Source organism: Cryptomeria japonica, chromosome 2 (genome assembly GCF_030272615.1).
Source record: "Cryptomeria japonica chromosome 2, Sugi_1.0, whole genome shotgun sequence".
Taxonomy (NCBI): domain Eukaryota; kingdom Viridiplantae; phylum Streptophyta; class Pinopsida; order Cupressales; family Cupressaceae; genus Cryptomeria; species Cryptomeria japonica.
The window spans coordinates 250069851-250091212 of record NC_081406.1 but is presented as its reverse complement, the minus strand read 5'-3'; the positions used below and the strand labels follow the sequence as shown (position 1 = coordinate 250091212).

General features: G+C 35.6%; 1 pseudogene; it reads left to right on the top strand.

Moving 5' to 3' along the window:
• LOC131873621 (1-phosphatidylinositol-3-phosphate 5-kinase FAB1B-like) overlaps positions 1–21362 on the top strand; it is a 72553-nt pseudogene that overhangs the window by 38136 nt on the left and 13055 nt on the right.

The following is a 21362-nucleotide window of genomic DNA, read 5'->3' as shown; positions in this document are numbered from 1 at the left end:
TCTAAGGAAGAATGAGACTCAAGTCGCCTAGATTGATCATTAGGTTTTAGGGTCTCTTTAGAGTATTCATAAATTCGATAGGTTAATAGTAAAATCCTAAGCACATAAATTCTACAACTTAAATGACAATTAAATCTATAAGGAGCTTTTTTTATAAAAATCAAAATACCATAAGTTCACTCCTAGTAATCACACACTAATCTTTTGTTTTATAAACAATTTGACACAAGAAATTGGAATTTTCCAAGTAAGATTTGTAGAACTTGACTGCTCCCTTCATCAAGATAATATGAAGTAAAGTATCTTATAACTAATGTTCAAGATACTATGAAACAAATCATCTTATAACTAATCTCTTTATCAAGATTGTATGAGGTAAGCAATGCTATAGGAATTTTCCATCTTTGTTTCCAAGGTGGAATAAACTATATATAGAGTTTGTGGTGGGCAACAGCCCCTCATAGTCAATTAGCTACAAGATGAGTTTTGAATTCAAACAAATTAACTAGAAACTTTCCTTTGTAGCTATCACTAATTTGCTAGCATCATAATGGGCATTAATATTGCAGCTCCAAACTAGTCTACGGGTATTTTTACGATACGACACTCTTAAGATATTTCTTGAGGTGTGATGTGCTATTATTGCTTTAAGGGCTGAAAGCCTGCCCACTTCATTCTATAGCGCAAGTGTCAACAAGATTTAAGAGCAAGTAGCTGCTTGACACAAATAATTAGTGATTTTAGTTTTTGGAAGGATTTTCACTTTCCCTTTCTATTACAATTGCTTTTTTTAATTTTATTTATCATGAATCATTGCACAAAATTAAAATTTTGAATGATCAATGAGAAGTATTGATTTTTGAGACTGACAACCTCAAATTTTCCATGAAACTATTGGGCACCTTGTATACTTTACTTTAGATCATGGCTTTTGAATCCACGATCTTTCCAAGATCTTTGATTGTCGAACTTGTAGTAGGGACCTGTTGGTGTCTGTTTTATCATATACCGAACATTAGAATAAAATACCGAAGGATACTCTATCCTCTCTTGAAAATCCACCACTTATGCTAAGATTGCAAGAAGACTATATGGCAATTCCAAGGTTTCTTTGGTCAGGTATTGACATGTGGATAAGCTCAATGGGTGTTGTGATATGCTGGTAATACACAAAGGGACTTACGCTTGGCACGTTCAATTCATAGTGGAGATTTATTGTTTTTGGGTTTTGGATTGTGGACTTCAAGAAAACTAAAAAGGAGATAAGGTTTAGAAATTCTAATCTATTCCTAAGAATTCAGGAGACAGTAAAGACTGGGTGAAACTAATAACAACACTTTGTTTTGCCACACTTAGGACAACTACGCAAAGTATGTGCAATCTTCTAAGGTTGTGCTCAAGATTTTCACACTTATGAATAATACCAACAATTGAACAATATTACTCAAAGTAGAAGTTAAGCATCCACATCAAAAGCTCAGGCTAACTTTACACATTGAATGAAAATCATCCATCCAACAAAAGTATGAGAAAAAAAAGTTTCACCAATCTAAATTATCAAATCCTTCATTCATCTAACATACATGAAATGAAATCTAATCTATGATGAGGGATAAAAACCATGTAGACTCCAAAATTAGGGAAATAATCACCATCAATTCAAACAATGTATTACTTATTATTTTGGCAATCCTAAGCAACAATTGCTTATCTCAACATGTTTTGCAACATGCTCCCATGATTTACAAATGAGGCATGAGTTCAATTTATAGGTTCCCCAATTACAATTCAATGGCTTGGATTGATTTCCAATCAACGACCGAGATTATAACAACTTAACCCTAATCAAAGTTTCCCAAAATAGGTGTAATATCCGTCGGATGAGAGACAAGTGGCACAAGATGCTATAATTTAGGATTGCACCCCCTTTTCCTGCTGAGAGGCAGTGTGTTCAATGAACCTGGACATGTTGACTTGAATTCCCCAATTTGTGCTGAAAAAAATTGCCTGATTATGGAAATTTGTCTGGAATACTCTTTTTGTCACCAATTTATGTTGCATGTGGGAGCTTGTCTTTGACTCTTCAGAAATGAAATCCTTCAAGAAATCTGGAATTTCTTTCCATTCTTTCGCCAAGTCTGAAGACTTTTCCTTCTTGATGCCTGGAGACTCTTTCGGGTGCCTTGAATTTGGAGAAGAATTTGATTCATGTGCTTGTCTTCTCAATTTTTTTTCTTCTTGGCATGGCAGACTTGGATGAAGTCCAGCCAACCTTTGTTTATGCTTTAATCTTTCTTCCATGCCTTGGCATGCTTCGTGTCAATTTGTTTGCCCTTGGACTTGGAATGTTCTTGGACAATCATCCCCTTCAGTTTGCCTTAATCAATTTTATGCCTTGGAAAGAGTTCGGACAATCATCTCCTTGTGCTTAGTGGATTTGGAAAAGTTTGGACAGTCATGAGCCTTCTTGTCTTTGGCAGATTTGGAACGATCAGACAATTTGTTTTCCAATTTTCCTTGATCTTGATTTATGGCGATCTTGGAAGAATACATGCCATCCTTATGCTTGCTTAGCAAATTTCCTCTTGGCAAGGCGGAATTTACACATCCTTGGACAAGTTTCAATTTGTGTCTTATTTTATTTGACAAACCTTGGCTTTTCTTTTCCTTCCAAGGCGAACTTGGATTACCTTGTCTTCATGGATCAGATTTGGAGGCCTGATCACTAGGCTTTATTTATTCTTTCCATGTCATGTGCTTGGAAGATCATTCTCCAAGCCTTCTCTTTTTATTATCCAACCTGATTGCTTGGAAGTTTAGACAGTTTGTTTTGCTTTATTCCTTAGCGAATTTGGATAACATTCTTCCTTAATCCTGGTAGGGCAGACTTTCTTGAATCTTGGACATGAATGATTTGTTCTTGGAAGATCATTAGTCATTCCTTCTCAGGCAGACTTAGAAGACAAGTGATGTTCTTCTTTGTAGGCGAATTGGAATATGCTAAGACATATTACTTTGTCTTTGTGCCCATCAAACTTCCAATCTGCTATCTTTTAATTCACTGTCTATGATGAACTTGGATGAGTCTTGACATGTTCATTGCCAACTTGGAAGGCGGATTTGGATGAGAATTTGAACATGTCTAGGCAGACTTGGCAAAAGACTTTGCCAAGTGCTCATGCTTTGTTGCCTTGGACAAACTTCTGACGATCACCTTCGAACTTTCTTGACCTCGTCCATGCCTTAGTTTATTTTCAACTTAAATTTGCTTGCTTGACCTCATGTAGGAGTTTGACTAACTCTTGACAAGAGTTAATTAACCAATGGTAGGAGTTTACCATGTGTCTGACAATTTTACTTGCCTAGGTGGGCTTTGATCATGCTTGGAAGGAATTCATCTTCTCCTTGTCATGCCAACTTGGAAGACTCCATGCTAAGGTGGACTTGGAAGATTGTCGGACATGTTCAAGGTGGACTTGGATAGTTCTTAGACATGGTGGACTTGGCAAAGGCTTTGTCAATTTGTGTTTGCTCTTTGTTGTGACCTTCTTCATATTTTCCTTAGGTTGGGTGAAGTTTGAAAACCTCTTGCCAACTTTAATTTGTCTTCATCATGGCGGATTTGGAAGAAGTCTGATCGCCATATTCTGATCAATTCCCATTATGCTTTTCTTTATGGCTAGCAAACTTCATTGGTACTTTGCTGCCTTAACCTGCAAAAACACATGAAAATTTAATATTATTTTCAGATTTCAATTCTGATTTTTAATCCTCTTTTTTGAAAATTTCACTTTTAGCCTGTCAAAAGGTTAAATTTCTGCGAACAAATAGACTGAAAGTGAAGGATTTAGTCAAGAAATTGATAAAATTGAAAGAAATAAGACAGAAAGGTATGAAAATTCAGCCGGATTGAATCTTTGAATGACTGAAATTTACCTTCAATTCTTGAATTCTGTCTTAAAATCTAAAAAAAGCACCTGATTTCTTGATTTCAACACTTCTAAGAATTTTGTTCTGGAAAATTTCTCTTCAAAAATTCAAAATTCGCAAATTTTGAGAGAACTTATTCTCAATTGCTCTCCAAATTCTCGACTTGAATAATGAATTGTGAAAATGAGTTGGTTGAAAATATATATAGTCTAGGATTCCTTAACTTAGAAGTTTTATTTTTGTTTTATTGTTTTTTTAAAATTTTTTTGTGTTTTTTTTTTGTTTTAATTTTTCCAAAATGGAAAGTTTTATTTTATCTCTCAAATTCATCTTTATCAAGGAATCTTCTAGAACTTTCTTCTAATTTCCAAAATTCTTGTTTTTTAATTTTTTTGAAATAATTCTAGTGTTGAAAAATAATCCTTGAAAATAATTTTAATTTATTTTTATGTGCCAAATTTATTTTCCAACTTACTTTACACTTCCATGCCTCAGTTTATTTATTATTTCATTTTATTTTTATCTAATATCAAGTTGGAGTTTAACTAACTCTTACCAATAGTTAATTAACCATTGGTAGGAGTTTACCATCTGTCAAACAATTTTACTTGATCATAAGGTGAGCCCGACTGAGTCTTGGACAACTTTCTTATGCTTTGGCGAACATTGATCCTGCCTAAACATCTTCCATACTTGACATCCTTGGGTGAATTTGACTGATCATCTGCCATTCCATTGCTCTGACTTTGAGCCTTGACGAGCCTGTCTAAGCATTTGCCATTTTTACTTCTCCTACTTAGGCAAAATTTTCAATGTGCCATACCCAAACCTCCTCTATACTTGATCAACAACGTTCATGCCATGTTGATACCATGCTGGTTCATCTAGAACAAAACCCTAATTAGGGTTTCCACTCTGCTTTTTGCACTTGGAGACCTTATTTTCGAAATCTGAGCACATGGGCATTGATAATATGGCTAATCTTTTGGAACAAAACCCTAATTAGGGTTTGCATTTTTCTTTTTACCTTTAGAGACATAATTTTCAAAATCTGAGAACATGGGTAGTAATATTATGGCATGAAGATCAAAACCCTAATCTCGAAAAAAAGAAAAAATTTCAAACCCTTTCTTTTTATACTTAGGAGCAAAATTTTAAGAATTTGAAGACATGGGCAGGACTGATATGACCTAAAGAACAAAACCCTAGTCTCAAAAAAAAAACAAAAATTTCACAAAGCAATTGCGATCCTCGTCCTCCAGACCTTCTAAGCACTTTGACAACATTCATACATGATTTTGAGCATGATTTCTAAACTTGGCTTGGGATGAATTCTCAAAAAAGATTGGTGATTAGTAGTTGCAATGCCAAAGCAAAACCCTAAAAAGCAAAAACAAGGGGTCCCCATTTGCAATGGGGCAATGTGTGAAAAAGGTCACAATAGGACCACTCAATCCTCCATTAAACATATAATGCATTGTTCATTTCTTTTATCATTATTGAGGTTCACTAGCCTTACGATTAAACACTATCAATGGTTGCTACTTTGAGAGCTTGCTTATTAATAGTTGAATTAAGTGGAGTTCACCAATTCTCGCCTACAAGGCATTGTTTGAATAGTTAAGGCAAAGCCTCTCAAAAATATGAAGTCAAAGCTCATGCTTTACAATGAAGTGTTTATACACTAGACAAACCATAAAGATCTCACATAAAACGAACAAACCTAGTTAAGTTCAAGATTTTCAAAGAACAATCATTAAGGTAATTCATGGTACCAAGTTGAGCAACTTGGGTGTCTTAGCAACAACAATGCTTATGTGATGCTATGTTCTCTTGGTTGGGGATTGGTTGTTGAGTTTATGGCATATGCGTCCATGTAACATGTACCCTCAATTTGTTAGATAATGGTGAGCCTTATCCTATTTTTATTTCCACTGAGAAGAAAAAGCCAAAATGAATATTCTTATTGCACTTGCCTGTTGTGACCTTTTCACACATCACCCCATTGAGAATGGGGACCCTCCTTGTTTATTGCTTTCTAGGGTTTTTGTTAGAGCCTTGTGACCCCTCTCGGCACCAATTTTGTTAGTTTTGAATGGTCTGAGTTTTGAAGAAGTCATAATTCAGTTTGTGCAAACCATGGTCAAAACATACTCTAGACAATGTCAGGGTGCCCAGAAAGTTTGAAGGACGAAGGTTGCAATTGATTTGAGTGAATTTGGACAACTTTCTATTTTTGGAAAGTTTTGCTTTTTCACTTTTTCCTAGTTTTTAGGAAGTTACGTTTTGGCACTATAAACACGATCCTCGAAATGGCTATTTTTAGAAAGTTTTCCTATTTTTAGGGATGCTTGCTTTTTCTATTTTTGGAAAGGGGATCTAGGGTTTGCATTATTGGCTCTGTGTTACATTGAAAATGATCGACAAATTCCTCCAAAATTCAAGTTTTGTTCGAAAAAGCTAAGTTCCTAGATTTTAGGGATCCAGAGGGATTCGGGGATGAAAACACATGTGATTTTCAAATTTGAAGAAGATTCGAGTTGAATTGCATAAGTTATGAAGATTTTGAATCTGGTTTTCATGGAGATCCTCTATCTCCAAGTTCGCCCAGCAAGGATGTTCACAAGGTCAAGGGTCACATGAAGTCTGCTCTCATGGTGCACAACATTCACCAAGTCCACCTTGACTTGGTCACAAGATCCCTCAATTCCGCCTTGAAATGGTGCAAGTATGTCATGAAGTCCACCTTGAAGGGGACTTGATTTGGTCAAGCAAGCAAGGAAGTCTGCCCATGATGTGGTGCATAAAGCCAATGAACTCCGCCCTTGATTGAGTATAAGATGCATGAGTCTCTTGAACACCGCCCATGGAGAAGGTGCATTGAACTAACCAAGTCTGCCCTAAGGAGATGGTAAGTGGTGTAGGGAGATGATGAAGTCCACCCTCCTAAGGGAAGAGAACAAGTGAAGTCCACTAGCATAAGGTGCACAACTTCAGCCAAGTCCGCCTTACCTCACTTGCAAATGGAAATAACTTCAATGAAGTCCGCCTAAGTGCAAAAGAATGAAATTCACCAAGTCTGTCTCATAGGAAACTTGCTAAATTTGGAATGAAAGAATGTTCTCATAGGTTGTCAGCAAGATATTTTGCCCAAGTTCAAACTAAGTGCAAATTTAGAAAGTTTTTGAAATTGGAAGAATGAAGATTGAGTTCGATTTATAGACTGAAAATCAGAATATAAACTTTCATTTAGATTGAAATTCATGGTTCGAACTTACTAAAAGGATTATAACTCAACTGAAACTCAATTTAGAAACTTTCTTTTGTAAACCAAAGTACTAAAGAGTAATTGGAAACAAGTTAAAGGAGATCTACTATGTTTCTAATTGAGAAGTTCGAACTCTATGAGGTTTCATTACAAATACCTATTCATTCTTTCATTCTTTCATAAGGAGTTCAAACTTGAGAGAGCAAGTGGAGAAGGTTTTGAGAGAGGTTTTGTGCAGGTTTGAAGGTTTCTAGTGAGATTTCAAGGATTTATACACAGTTTGGAGAAGGATTTTGACTGTTTCGAAGAGTATTTTCATAGCATTTTGAAGCACAACCTCTAATTTTCCATCACGAACAGCATTTCTCTCTTCTTTCTCATTCTTTTGAAGGTGAATTTGGTTTCATAGGCAGGATATCAGGTTTCCTAACTTGTTTTTTTCAAGGTTTTTTCAAGAGAAAGAACTAATACAACATATTCTCCTTCTATTTTTTCTGAATCAGTCCTATAAACCAGTATTGATGCGCACTTAATCGAATTTCTTGGACTTAGTTTTTATTCTCAGTTTTGATTTTTGATAAAAATCAGACATGCAAGTCCCCAAGTTTGGTCATATTCAAGGGTTGTTTAGAGGTTTTCAAGGATATCTAAGCATTAAAACCCGTTTTAAATGCCAAGTGTTGAAAAAAAGAGAGTAAAAACCAGAACACATTTAGCTGCTAAAACTCCAAATTCACACTTAAAACGTAGATTCTAACTTAATTTTGTTCAATCTTTGCAGATTTGGATGACCTCGGAAGTTGGACCATCACGCAAAGTCCAGATGAAGTTCCAGGTTGATAAGGATTCCCCTTCGGAATCGAAAATGAACTCCAAATGGAAGTAGGTTGGAGATACCAACCTTGGACACATCAATCATCGGGAGTTCAAGAAGAGGATGCTTGGCACAGATACACAGTTACCCACTCCAATTGCATGGAAAATGATGTGAAATGGGATAGTGCAGGTTGCTGGTTTCCTTCCAGCAGTTTAGTGTACTAAATTGATTGCAGAATGCTTCAAACATTATAACCTGAAGAATAGAGAAATAGTTGCTCCTAATGGTAGAGTGCTTGCAAATATCGGTGAAGTAGCAATCAGAGAGGCCTTCCGCATCCTTGAATACCACAACACGGTCTATATGACCAGGGATGAAGCAACCCAATTATACAAGGATAATATGGAGGAGTATGAGGCTAACATCAACCATTCATGGTTGGAGAAGCCTAGAAAAAGTGTTTCAAAGATGCCTAAGACCCTTCTCAGGCCTTATTTGAAAGAGGACTATGGAGACCTCATTGTCCTATTAACAAGGTTATGGGCAGCCAACAAGGTGCTCCTTTCAAACCATGGATGTACTACTTTATCCATTAAGTGACTGCTGGTGTTAAGATGATAAATTGGGCAAAGATCATAAGTGACAATTTAGATCATAGTTGGACTACTCGCGACTCAGCTCGACTCGCCAAGCCCTTGAGAAAAAAACTCGGCAAAAACTCCGGAAAAACTCGGCAACGTAAAAACACGCTTAATTTTAATAAAAAATGCATTTTTTTTGCAAAATTTAATGAGAAGATGCATCCAATGAGTCAATAAATGATAACACAAAAGAAACAAGCTGATTCTAGATATAGTTAAATGCAAAGTGTCTACAAAATTGCATCCTCATGAGAAATGCTGATGGATGGAAGCAAAATAGTAAATAGTTTTTGTAAAACCAAAAGTAAATACATCATTACAAATTACAATTACAAATACAACTTCCTCTTCCCAGCTCTAGCTAAAGCTAGTTTTAAAAAAATAGTTTTTGTAAAACCAAAAGTAAATACATCATTACAAATTACAATTACAACTTCCTCTTCCCAGCTCTAGCTAAAACTAGGGGAGAGGTAAAACTAGAGGGTCTAGTCCTAGAAGTCTGCAGTAGGCGTGACTGTGCCTCCTCGCTCGGTATAGCTGGCTCATCCTCCATCCTGGATGAAGCTATGTCTCCACTTGCTTGTGGCACTGACAATGACTCCTCATCCTCATTCTCTTCCTCCTCAATGTCATCTAGCGTGAAACCAAATCCACCCCACTCCTCCTCCATAGCTTGCCTCTCCAAATCAGTGTTGTCATCCTCAGAAAACAATGGAGGCTGCTCCTGTGATGTCCAATCACTGTAAGGATCTATATCATCCAAGCCAAGTGGACCATCTGCTACTTCCTCTACCTTCCTTATGGGCAATCAAAGATTATATTGCACAAAGACAAGGTCGTTGAGGTGTTTTTGAGCTAGCTTGCTCCTCTTCTTCGTGTCGATGGCTTCAAACAAGCTCTAATTGTGCTCACAACTGGATGAACTACAAGGTTGACATAAGATTCTGAGGGCAAATTTTTTGAGATTTGGGGTATTTCCACCCCATCTTTGCCACCAAGCATTTGCAAATTAAAATTAGGTTGAAAGTAGCACCCCTCGCCAGGGTCTGAGAGTGAGAAAAAGAGGGGTAGAGAGATAGGTCTAGATCTTGGTGGAGATCTACAAATGCGCAATATTTGAAATTTCATCATTCATACTCATAGTTTCAAACTTTCAACCTTAAAATGTATAATACTAGGATTTCTTCAATGCTAATTATGTTGTTATATGGAGCCTAATTAGACTCGGAGGTTAAATTTTTCCTACTTTCATTAGCGTAGTTTTCCCCTATATTTTTCGACAGGGGTTTGGGGGCAGCGCCCCCAAGTTGGGGTCAAGGCGTCGGGTTTTATAAAGTATAAGAAAGGAAAAAGACATATTGAAATGCCACTTATACTTAAATGTTATATTTCATGTGTATATTCTGATGAAGAGAATGAAATTGACCTGAAAAAACAAAAATTAATAATTTTTTGACATGTTTGGGCCTCTTTTTTTAGTCTAGCCGAGTTTTTGCTGCGAGTTAAAGTCGTAAAAACTCGCAGAGCTCAAAAACTTGTCGAGTGCTCCATCTATGATTTAGATGATTAGTTGAGAAAACTAGAAAAGAATGGAACATTTAATATGAGTTCCTATTTGTTCTACTCCTTAGCCAAAACATACAAATATAAAGGCCTAGTGTGTAGAGGAGCTGTTGGAAATAAAGAGAACTAATTCTCTGTCTATGATTGTTATCCACAACTACACCTGGAGGAGAAGTTTCATTTAAAAAGGGTCAATGATGCATTCCTTATGCATATCACAAGAACTCTTCAAGGAGGTCTTCATCAGCGACTATCTTAAGAGTTAAAAGATTTGATCAGCAGGTTTGGGCATTGGTTTATCCAATATCCCAGGTGCACCTACTTGAGGATCCAAAGATTTTCTAGACCCCTGTACAAATTGCCCATGTTTCCTACAAACAGAATGGTGCTACTTGAGGTAGTAAGACAGCTGGAAAACTTTATGATTATGCAAAGAGGGAAACAAAAGACAGGAGTGTTTTTTCCTCTTAGTATCGGAAAAAGGGTTGGAGACTTGTCCATTAGCCCAAGCTGCAACACATGCCGACAAAGAGATTCGATGGTACCCATTCTTCCAATATCAAGCAAGGAGTCATTTCGATCCTTTTCATCGGATGGGATAGGTTAATGGAGAGAAGTTTGAGCACAGGCTAAACCTTGAGGACTATTGGGCCAATGCCACTAATAACTTCGAGATAAGAAAGAGATTCTGGTCTAGAATCCCATTGAACTTGATCAGGGCATCTGAAGTCTTCCGAGTGGCAGACCAACTTGAGGAAGAAAATGAATATGAACAACCACATTTTGCTAATTTGAAAAACGAGCCTCTTGCTCTAGTTGATTGGATAGATTCTGAAAGATCTAACCTAGGAGATCTAATGAGGCCTGTGATCAAATACTCCAAATGGTGGGCAGCTCAGAGAACAAAAGAGCTCAAAGAAAAGAATATCACCCTCACTTATGATCTCATGGGGACTGATGAGTCCATGTCTTCTAATCACCTGTGTGACATCTAGCGGTCCAAGGAATCCAAAAAGTGTTGGATCGAGGAAGAGGAAGGAGCCCACTAAGAACTCAATAAGGGAAAAGGGAAAGAAGATTACTGGAGAGGTAGATATGAGTAGACGGTAGAAGTCAAATGAAGGTCATTCAACTATAAGCGCTTCATCCACTACTCCAGTTAGAATTTTGATTGATGAGCAAGAGTTAGATAGTGAAATGGGAGGCAACGAGATGAGGGTTCCTTCTCCCATAATTGAGAAACCAATTCGGGAACCAATTCAAGAGCCCATTTTCACTAAGGTTGTAGAAGTTGAGAACCCTGAACTTGAGACATAATTCCTAGATGACATAAATTCTGTGCCTAATGGAATTGAAGATAATTTTGATGAAAATGGTATGGAACAATCAACTATCCATGATTGGTTGAAGGAGAGGATCAAAGCTAAGGTTCCTGAGAAAGTTCACTAGGAAGATAACACAATAGGACTCTTGTTTGAATTGAATAAACCAAGTGAAATGAGACCACCCAAGCCAGCCAAGAAGTTTTCTTTGATTCAAAGAAACAATGCAGGATTCAGGTCAGTTCAGGTAGCAATACTGAAAGCAGGTAAAACTTAGGACGATGTCACTCATGAGGAATATGAGGCTACTACCATAAATTTGGGTAAAACCACTAAGATCCAAGAGGTTTAGGAATTTGATGATTCCTGCAATACCATGAAGGGGAGGTTAAACAAAGAAGTTGAGAAGAGAAAGAAGTTAGAGGCTGAAAATGAGCAGTGGAAGAAGTATGTTCAACACTTGACAAACCCTATTAATCATGAGGAGGTACCAGTTACCCCACCCATGCCCCTTCCATAGGTATCAATGAAAGACTATGAGGACAACTTTTGGAGAAGTCAAAGGATGAACTTCTGATGCCTCAGAGTGTGTTGACATACTTGTTGAGAACCTAGTATCGACATATGACTCCACCTCTTCCTTATTGAGCAGAATCCAGGACATAGCTGAAGCTTGGGAGGATATTGAAGATATATAGAACAAAATAGTCCCATGCTTGAAAACCATCAAAGGGCTTTCCTAGTAGGATCTAGTAGATGGAAAGGTTATTCAACTTGGTGACATATATGACTTCGGAACTTGGTACTTCGCTTTGACAACTAGAGTTGAATCTTTGAGAAAATCAGAGGCTAAGTGTTTGGAGATAGAAAAGACTATCAGAGGTATTCAGGATAAGGTCTTCTTCGTAGCAGCTGAGATATTGCAGCAAGATGAATTGCGAGAGAAACATTTACGTGCAGAGAATCTGAGGGCCAAGATACAAGGGAACTTCTTCAAAGTTTCAGGGCCAATTCTCAAGGATGATCTCACTAGGATTTCGAGATTCTTGCTCATTGATGAGAACTTCCTAGCATAGGCAGCTGACTGGGAGAACACTCTCACCACATGTACCGATAACGTGGACATGGTTGATTACCAAATTGGCAGCTTGCCACATTTCACCATGGAGGAAGTTCGACTGCTCGTGTCTAGATACATTGAATTTGCAGCTTCCAGAAAGGAAACTAGACATCCGCTTCACTGAAATTAGTAGCTGTGCCACTTGTCTTGTTTTCTCTTGTTCAAACTAATAGGATTTTAGTAAACCCTAATTAGGGTTTTGATATTTCAATCTGGGCCCTTGATCACTGTTTGATCTCGACCATTGAAATTTTTTGTGCGACTATATAAGGTTTCCTCCTCTATAATGTCCCTTACTCATTGTATAAGCACAAAGATGTTTGCCTGAATTTCAGATTAAAAAGATAAATCAGAAATGGAACAAAAAGTAACTCTCCTCCAAGGAAAACCTACTAATTCATACAGAAAGTATTTTCTTATAAGTTATACATATGCAGTGGAGTCTTGAATTAATTACTTCTTAAACAGTTTGTGAATATTATTCCTTGATTACTTAAATTGGGAAGACATAGGGTATGATCTGGTTAGCCCATCCGTCCCACTCTGGATCCAAAAGAAGTCATCATGCCCTTTTGGCTTACTTATTGTGGCGTAGGTCTTATCCCCTTGATCATCCCTTGTCCCACAACTTAACTTGTTAAATTATGTCAAGGTGGCAGCAGATGGTAGAAGGGGCTTAATTCCGCCAGGCCCAAATCCAGTAGCAGTCACATGCCCAACTGGCCTACTGATCTTACATGAACCAGTAGGTGGTCTACTTGGGTGGTCACTATCCCTCCTACACGTCTGCTGTCCTCCCAGACAGGTGTTCATTTTCAGTAGTTTCCTACATACAGTTTAGAGGCTCATTTTATAATCAATTGTTATAAAACATTTTCATCTATTTAATTCCGTGATGTATATTAATTTTGTGAATAATTAACCAGTATATTCTTCCCTTCTTAATTATGGTTTCCCTTTTATTAATATCATATCATTCACAGATCATTAAGTTAATACAATTCTTTTAGATATTGAATTTCATTTCGCTGTTAACTATCCATGCGTGTTAAGGATTTAAGTAATATGGTCTGTTTCTTACAGACCCTTATCTGTCTTATTATCAGAGAATTAAACTATGAACATTTGAAAACGTACTGATTTTGTAGAATTATAAATACTGATTTCACACAATAATTGAATTGAATCTTTAAGCGGATGGGCTCTTACCTGTCCGGAAAACCCTCATATGGTTTCTACGTATGTGCCGATAATGTTCCTTCTTGTTTCGTTATCGTATGGTATGGATTAGATAAAACGATTCACATCTTTATGTAGTTCATATTATTATCATAATATATGGATTTGGTAAATTGTAATCATAGTATTATTGTATTAATAGGATGCAGTGACCGACTGAGTAATTAAACCTCTGAACGGATTCACTAACTTCCTGAGTGTGCATACGTACCTGAGACTTCCGCCTTGGGTTTCCAGAAGTTCGTGACTGTGGTATTTTTCCTTCACCGAGTCTCTCCTTCTTCCCATGTGTTATGATAGACTATCTTTTAATATGTCTGGGATACAGGCAATGATGTACAAGTTGAGTGGTGGATATTTACGGGTTAACACCAGAACGTGTGAATTTGGCATTGATGCAAATTATCGTCGTATATTATAACCCTGAATCTAAATGCTGGGATATCACCTTACAGACTGGTAAACAGAACGATGCAAATGGTTCCTTTCCCGAAAAATATTAAAACTTATTTTTCCTTCACCTCCGTATGAGACTCCTGCCCATGATATAGTAATCAGGGCTGGTCTTAATGGTCACGCCTATGGTAGAAGGGATGTGGCTCTTATTTGAGACATGTCGATTGTCCAACTACCCAGCCTGGGTCGTGCTTGACTGAAAAGGTGCTTTCCATGCGGTGGCTAAGTTTATATATTAATTTCATAGTCAACAATTTTATATTCGGTAATACATCCATCTTAGTTTGCTAAATAGTAAGGTATTGATTAATGTAATAAATAATTTTAGTATAATAAATAATAGGACATTAATTAGTGTAATACTAATTAATATTAAATTAATATTCAATCGTAGGTGATCAACTTAACATCATATGAAATTGAATGACTATTACATAAATAACAGAAAGTTGAATAACATAAATACATATTTAGTACAATTATCATAGGGACATGACACTGTCAATGGAAAGTTCTCTCTATTCGTTTTGTATAAACAATTCTAGGAGATCCATTTGTTATTTCACAAAGCACTACCTCCTTCCCCTCTAAGAGGAACTTCAGCTCCATGGTTTGATAGTTCTAATTATCCAAGACATTTTACCCCCAACACCATGTTAGTAACTCCTATGCCAACAATATAGAAGCCATCAATCACCTTATGGCTGTCCAAAATGATGCTATGTAATGTTTATAATGATAATATTGTTTTGCTCTATTTGAGTATTTTCAGAATATTATTATTAATGAATATTAATTAAATAATGATATCTAATAGATAAACAACTATTTAATAATTTCAATTAATCTTTCATTAATAAATATTAAATTAATAATAATTATTTAATTCAGGTTTTATATTCGCTCACCTTAAGTGTGGTTTAAGGAGAGCATAAATAATTTATATTGTATATCGGTTCTATTAATGGCATTGTATTAATTCGATATTATTTCAAATAATACTTATAATGTATTTTGACAATTCATGTTTATATTTTATATTTATTAAATAACACGTTATATGGTAAGTGTAATATATTCAATATATCTATTTTATGTTTTAATAGTATTTTATGGTAAAACTTCTTTAATAGTTAATATAATATTAATAATTGAAATATGAACGTTATATTAAATAATAATCATAACAAATAATAAACATTAATAATCATATATGAGGAAAAATCGTGAAGTCTCATAAATGAGACGATTTTCCAATATTATTAAATGTTAACTAATAAATGTTTTAATTATCGTCTTTATTTAATCCCATGTCCAAAGAGGGGTTATGACATCCTCTCATTTGGAGAGTGAGATTTTTGAAATATTGTTGTGAGAGGTCATTTTTGGATAATATATTGCTTCTGTGCTTTTTAGGCTTTGTAATCTCTATTATTTGAATGATTAGCAAGGTTTTCAATTTCTTCAACACAATAGATTAGATTTTATTTAATGTATGTTAGATTGAATGCAAGATTTGATAAGTATTGATTTGTGTTGTATCTCCGCTCATACTTCTGATAAACATATGATTTTTGTTCATTGTGTAAAGTTAGTTTGAGCTTTCCTTTGTGTATGCTTAACTTCCAATCATAAGCATATCCCTTGAGGATTGCATCCACTTTGTGTAGTTGTCCTAAGCGAGGCGAAGCAAAGTGTGGTTATTGAGTTCACCTAGTCAATACTGTCTCTTGAATTCTGAGGAGTAGAATAGACCTTCTAAACCCTTATCCTTTTTCCCCGTTTTTTGAAAGTCTAAATCTGAAAATCTCCCCAAAAAGAGAAGAGCATCAATTGTTAAATTTGTCCTAAGTCCTAAGATTATGAACAATCCAAGCGTAAGTCCCTTTGTGTATTACCAACATATCACAATGCCCATTGAGCTTATCCACACGTCAAGACTTGACAAAAGAAACCTTGGAATCGCTATATGATCTTCTTGCAATCTTAGCATAAGCGGTGATTTTTCAAGAGAGGATAGAGTGTCTTTGGACATTTTATTCCAAGTTTGGTGAATGATAAAACAAACACCAACAGGGCATAAAGAAACTAATTGTTTCCCATCATGGTAATTCAATATTTTGTTAGGTTTGGTTGTTTAAGAATTTTAGATTAATAAAGCCTTAGAGAGCTTGACCTTAATTTTAAAAATTGCTACAAATATAGAATTGTCTTATTTTCTCAATCCTCCATTAAACATACATTGCATTGCACCTTTCTTTTATCATTATTGAGATTCACTAGCCTTAGGATTAAACACAATCAATGGTTGTTACTTTGAGAGTTTGCTTATTAATAGTTGAATAAAGTGGAGTTCACCAATTCCTGCCTACAAGGCATTGTTTGAATAGTTAAGGCAAAGCCTTGCAAAAATATGAAGTCAAAGCTCATGCTTTACAATGAAGTGTTTATACACTAGGCAAATCATAAAAGATTGCACATAAAAAGAACAAACCTCCTAGTTATGTTCAAGATTTTCAAACAACAAATATTAAGGTAATTCATGGTACCAAGTTGAGCAACTTGGGTGTCTTTGCAACAACAATGTTTATGTGAAGTTGTGTTCTCGTGGTTGGGGATTGGTTGTTGAATTTATGTCATATGCGCCCATGTAACATGTACCCTCAATTTGTTAGATAATAGTGAACCTTATTCTATTTTTTATTTCCATTGAGAAGCAAAGGCTAAAATGAATATATTCGAGGGGCCTAAAGAAACTAATTGTTTTCCACCATGGTAAGTCAAAATTTTGTTAGGATTGGTTGTTTAAGAATTTTAGATTAATAAAGCCTCAGGGAGCGTGACTTTAATTTTAAAAATTGCCACAAATATAGAATTGTCTTATTTTGGTAGGATATGTTATCTTCATTGGATATGGAATCATATAATGTTACTAAGGGTGGATTTGGAATTGGTGGTCTGATTATTTACTAGAATCCTTGTAAGGAAGCAATTCAAAATTTTGGGAATATTAGAGGAGAGATAATGAAGTTGGCGAGATACAATATTTTTTACTCTTCAAGTAAGAGTTTTTTTTATCACACTGAGGGCTTACCTGTGGGTTTTCCTATGTCGCTTGCTTGAGCCTCCCAACTCTTGACAATCCACAATGAGAATTATTAGATCTTGTATTGGTCCCTCCACGGTGATTGATGATAGCATTGGTGACCTCCCATTTCTAGTCTAGGTAGTGATGCTTGATGATCTATAGTTTTCCTCAGCATTTGCTCTTTAGGGTTTTTTGTTCCCCCTTCTTGGCTATATATACTAGTCTTTTGACCTCTAAATGTGAATGGTCCCTTGGTTTGTATTTCTTTTCTTTTGTCCTTCCCCTTAATGGGAGCTTTCTAGTTTTTTCTCCCCAAATTTTCTACTATAAACTGCTCTACTCTTGAATCCCATTGACCTACTTGTCATCCATGGACATTAAAATATGGTGGTATATCTTAGCTTAAAGTTGATGGGAGCACATCTACAACTAGTGAAGGGGAATCCTCAAGCAATGAGACCTATGATGCTAAAGATAGTTGGGCAGAACAATTGTCCCATCAATGACTTGGAAGAAGTGTTCAATGTAGAAAGCTAGTTTGGGGCTGGGAGAGTTCATGTGGGAGGTTCAAGTAACTTGGATGTATTGATGGTGATATCATCTTGAATGTTTTGATTGAGCATGTCTTTCCTTGGAAGGAGGTGGTGAGGTTCACATAAGGAGTACTTGAAAGAAGGTAGTTTTCCAAAGAAATGTTGATAGATTCGAAGAGAAAATGGCTCTTGGAGAACCAACATTGCTAGTGTATGAAGGGAAAGAAGCAATCTACTTTGAGAAGTAGAGAGCCAAGAAAGGATGCCTCCCACCTTTTTGATGTAGAATCACCCATGGATCTAAGACTATAACCCAATTGAGTCTAAAGATACACTTGAAGTGAAGGGGTTGGGCAGCAAATTCAGCTTATGACTATGTATAAGTAAGCCTCGCTTACATATAGAGCACCACAAAAAGTTTGCTCGATAGAGCTTAATTAACCCTAGGATCTGCAATTGCATGGGAGAGCTTAATAAAATACATGTTTATGTTGAAAATGTGAAGGCAGATCCTTGAAATAGTAAATAATCTGAATAATTTAAATATGAATGATGACCTGATTTTGAGAATGGAAGCAGTTGATTTTATTTATAAAATAAAATGATGAGATGGAAGATATTTTAAAAAAATGCAAAAAGCTAAATGGAAGTTAGGCTAAAATAGTATGATTAAAAACCCTGAGTCAAAACATCAAACATCTGTTATCCTTTGAATAAGGTCTCTTTTTTAATATGTTGTATTCACATCTCTTGGGGCATAATTTTGTTGCTTTGGTGAGCTCTATAGTTTTGAAATGTTGAAATGAAATGAAATATTAGTGCTGTCAAAAGTTAGTGTTGGATTTATGTCATTCACCCATAGCGTGTTAATTGTGAACTTCTAAAAATTGGTGGAAATTTTGCAAGACTGTTCCAGATTAGTAATTACTATGCTATTTTGTCTACCGTCACAGACTTCAGAATTAATTATTCCATGTTGTGTTTAATGTTGAGCATTTGTCATCCGAAGATCCAAAATTGCCCCACAGCTTAAATATGGTGTTAACGGATGTTCTTGATTTGTTTACTTTCTAGATTTAACTGTATCTTGTTGGTGTGGGTTGTGTGCTTATTCTTAAGTTAGATTTGATGTCTTGCATCATTTGTTTGAAGTTCGAACTAAGTTGTTTTAATCTTGAAATCAGATTTTTAAAAAAATTCAACTGTGACCTTGGTTATAGCTTAATCTAATTCTCAGAATTTGATATGAGGTTGCAAGTACAAAAGCCATTTGTTATTCCCATGTGTTTGTTGAATTGGATACAGAAAATAGTGTCTTATGAAAGGAATTATAGTCAATTAAAACATTTTATGCTTAAAGATGCTATACAATGAGGCAGAGATAGAAGACCAAAAGATTGAATATGTCCAAAATGATAAATAATGCAATGCATAAAATCACTCCCATTGTATGGGTGTATGCAATTATATAGAAGATCCCCATGAAAGAAATTTCAATTTTATGTGAGATTGGAGATTTCTTTTATTCTATGGTAAAAGAAAGTAATACAGATATTCATTATTGGAGAAGTACAAAGAGATGACCTATGATGATCACAATTGATTTGCCCAGGCATAAGAGTTCTAGTTTTCAACTTCACTCTTGGAATTAAGCTAGAAGCCTGTAAACCATCCCGACTACAAAATTCTTCAAAGCAGGAACTGTGCTAGTTATGTACGCAAATAGAAGTTTCATTATATTCTTTTGCTTATTTACATAGTCAATAGCATTACAGAATCAAGAACAATAAAACAAGAGTAACATAGATTGAAGCGAAGAGGACTTGCCGGCAACCTGCAGTAAGGTCATTAAATAAACAAATCACCAAGTACCATTGAAGGTGGTGGCTAATGCTATTTATATCGTGACAAATGCCCTCTTTACTTATGGTGGTACAAGCTAGCCATTTTCACAAATTAAATTTGCTAGGCAATTTGAGATGGAACTTTTGTTGTGTCTGTGCTGGTGAACATAGCCACCCACATCTGGATCTTTTTAGAGGTAGAAAAGTTCTAATCCCGTATTGGCAAATTGCCATGTTACCATCAAATAGGCCCAGGTCTGGGTATTGGTACAGGCTTGGGAAACCATAGTATCATATGGCATGAAAACATCCATACATAAAATAGAACAAATATGAAAATATAAATATTAATAAACAGAATATCAATTTGATGTGCAGAATGAGGACTAAAATAAAAATTAAACAAAAAGCACAAAATTGATAATATTTTTTATATCTTATGTTCATATCACATTAATTGTCAAACTATTATCAGTCAAGAACTATATGAAGTAATCATCAAACTCATTGTAAGCATCTAAATTGCCTTTGCTTTATAAAAATCAGAAGCAGTGACTGTCACTTCTAGTAGCTCTGCTATACAGCCCCTCTATAGAATACCTTCTCTGTCATTATCAATGTTTTGAAACTGGAGAATTCTTGACTAATTGTTAAAAATAAGGAACTGAAATTTGCAAAGAAAATTTTCTAATCTTGAAATATAGAGTTATGAGAAGGGAAAGGAAATAAATTTACTGAGCGAATTTTTTCCAAAACCAAGTAATAACTCTCTGTTTTTAATTTTGCATCTTTTCTATAATTTATCCCCATTCAATGTATTTGTGCTACAACTTCTTGAGCTTGACTTCCATTGTTGTGACTCATAAGGATGCTCTGTTTTGGTTCTAGCACAGAAAAGGATGTATCCTTCATGATCAACAGCAGTTGTTGCAAGATTTGTTTTATCTGTCTGTAGTCTCTGCTCATACTGCCCAGGTTTTGGTCTTTATTACTGCATTTCTTGTTATGCATCCTTCTTGTTTCCTACAACATAGGTAAAATGTCATTTTGATTTTTATACGCTTGCAATGTATCCATCTGATTTTTTGAGGCAAACTTTATGTCTTCTAGAACATCTACAAATGAATTGGCTTATCATTTCTTATGCTACTGGGTGCTTCATATGCTAATTTCCTGATCATCTTTGCTATCAGATGCCTCAGAGTCGGGGGTGGATCAGGATTCTTACAAAATCCAATCATTTTGAGTTGTTTCCTGGAGTGAACGACATTAGAAGAATAGTACATTAATTGAGTCCAGGCTAAATTGATCCATTACATGAAGCTTTAGTATGACAGTGTTTGACAAGAATGCACACCTGTACTGCTTTGATTGGAACATTTCCTTATGGGTTTTGATTGAGGTATGTTTATTGTAACAGAATAGTTTGGGAATTTGACTCTTGAGAAACTAGTGTAACACTGTATTGGCCGCTAAACTGATTAAGGAAGCACAATGTTACCTGTATATTTTGGATGATGTAAATGGGAGATTAAAGTTAA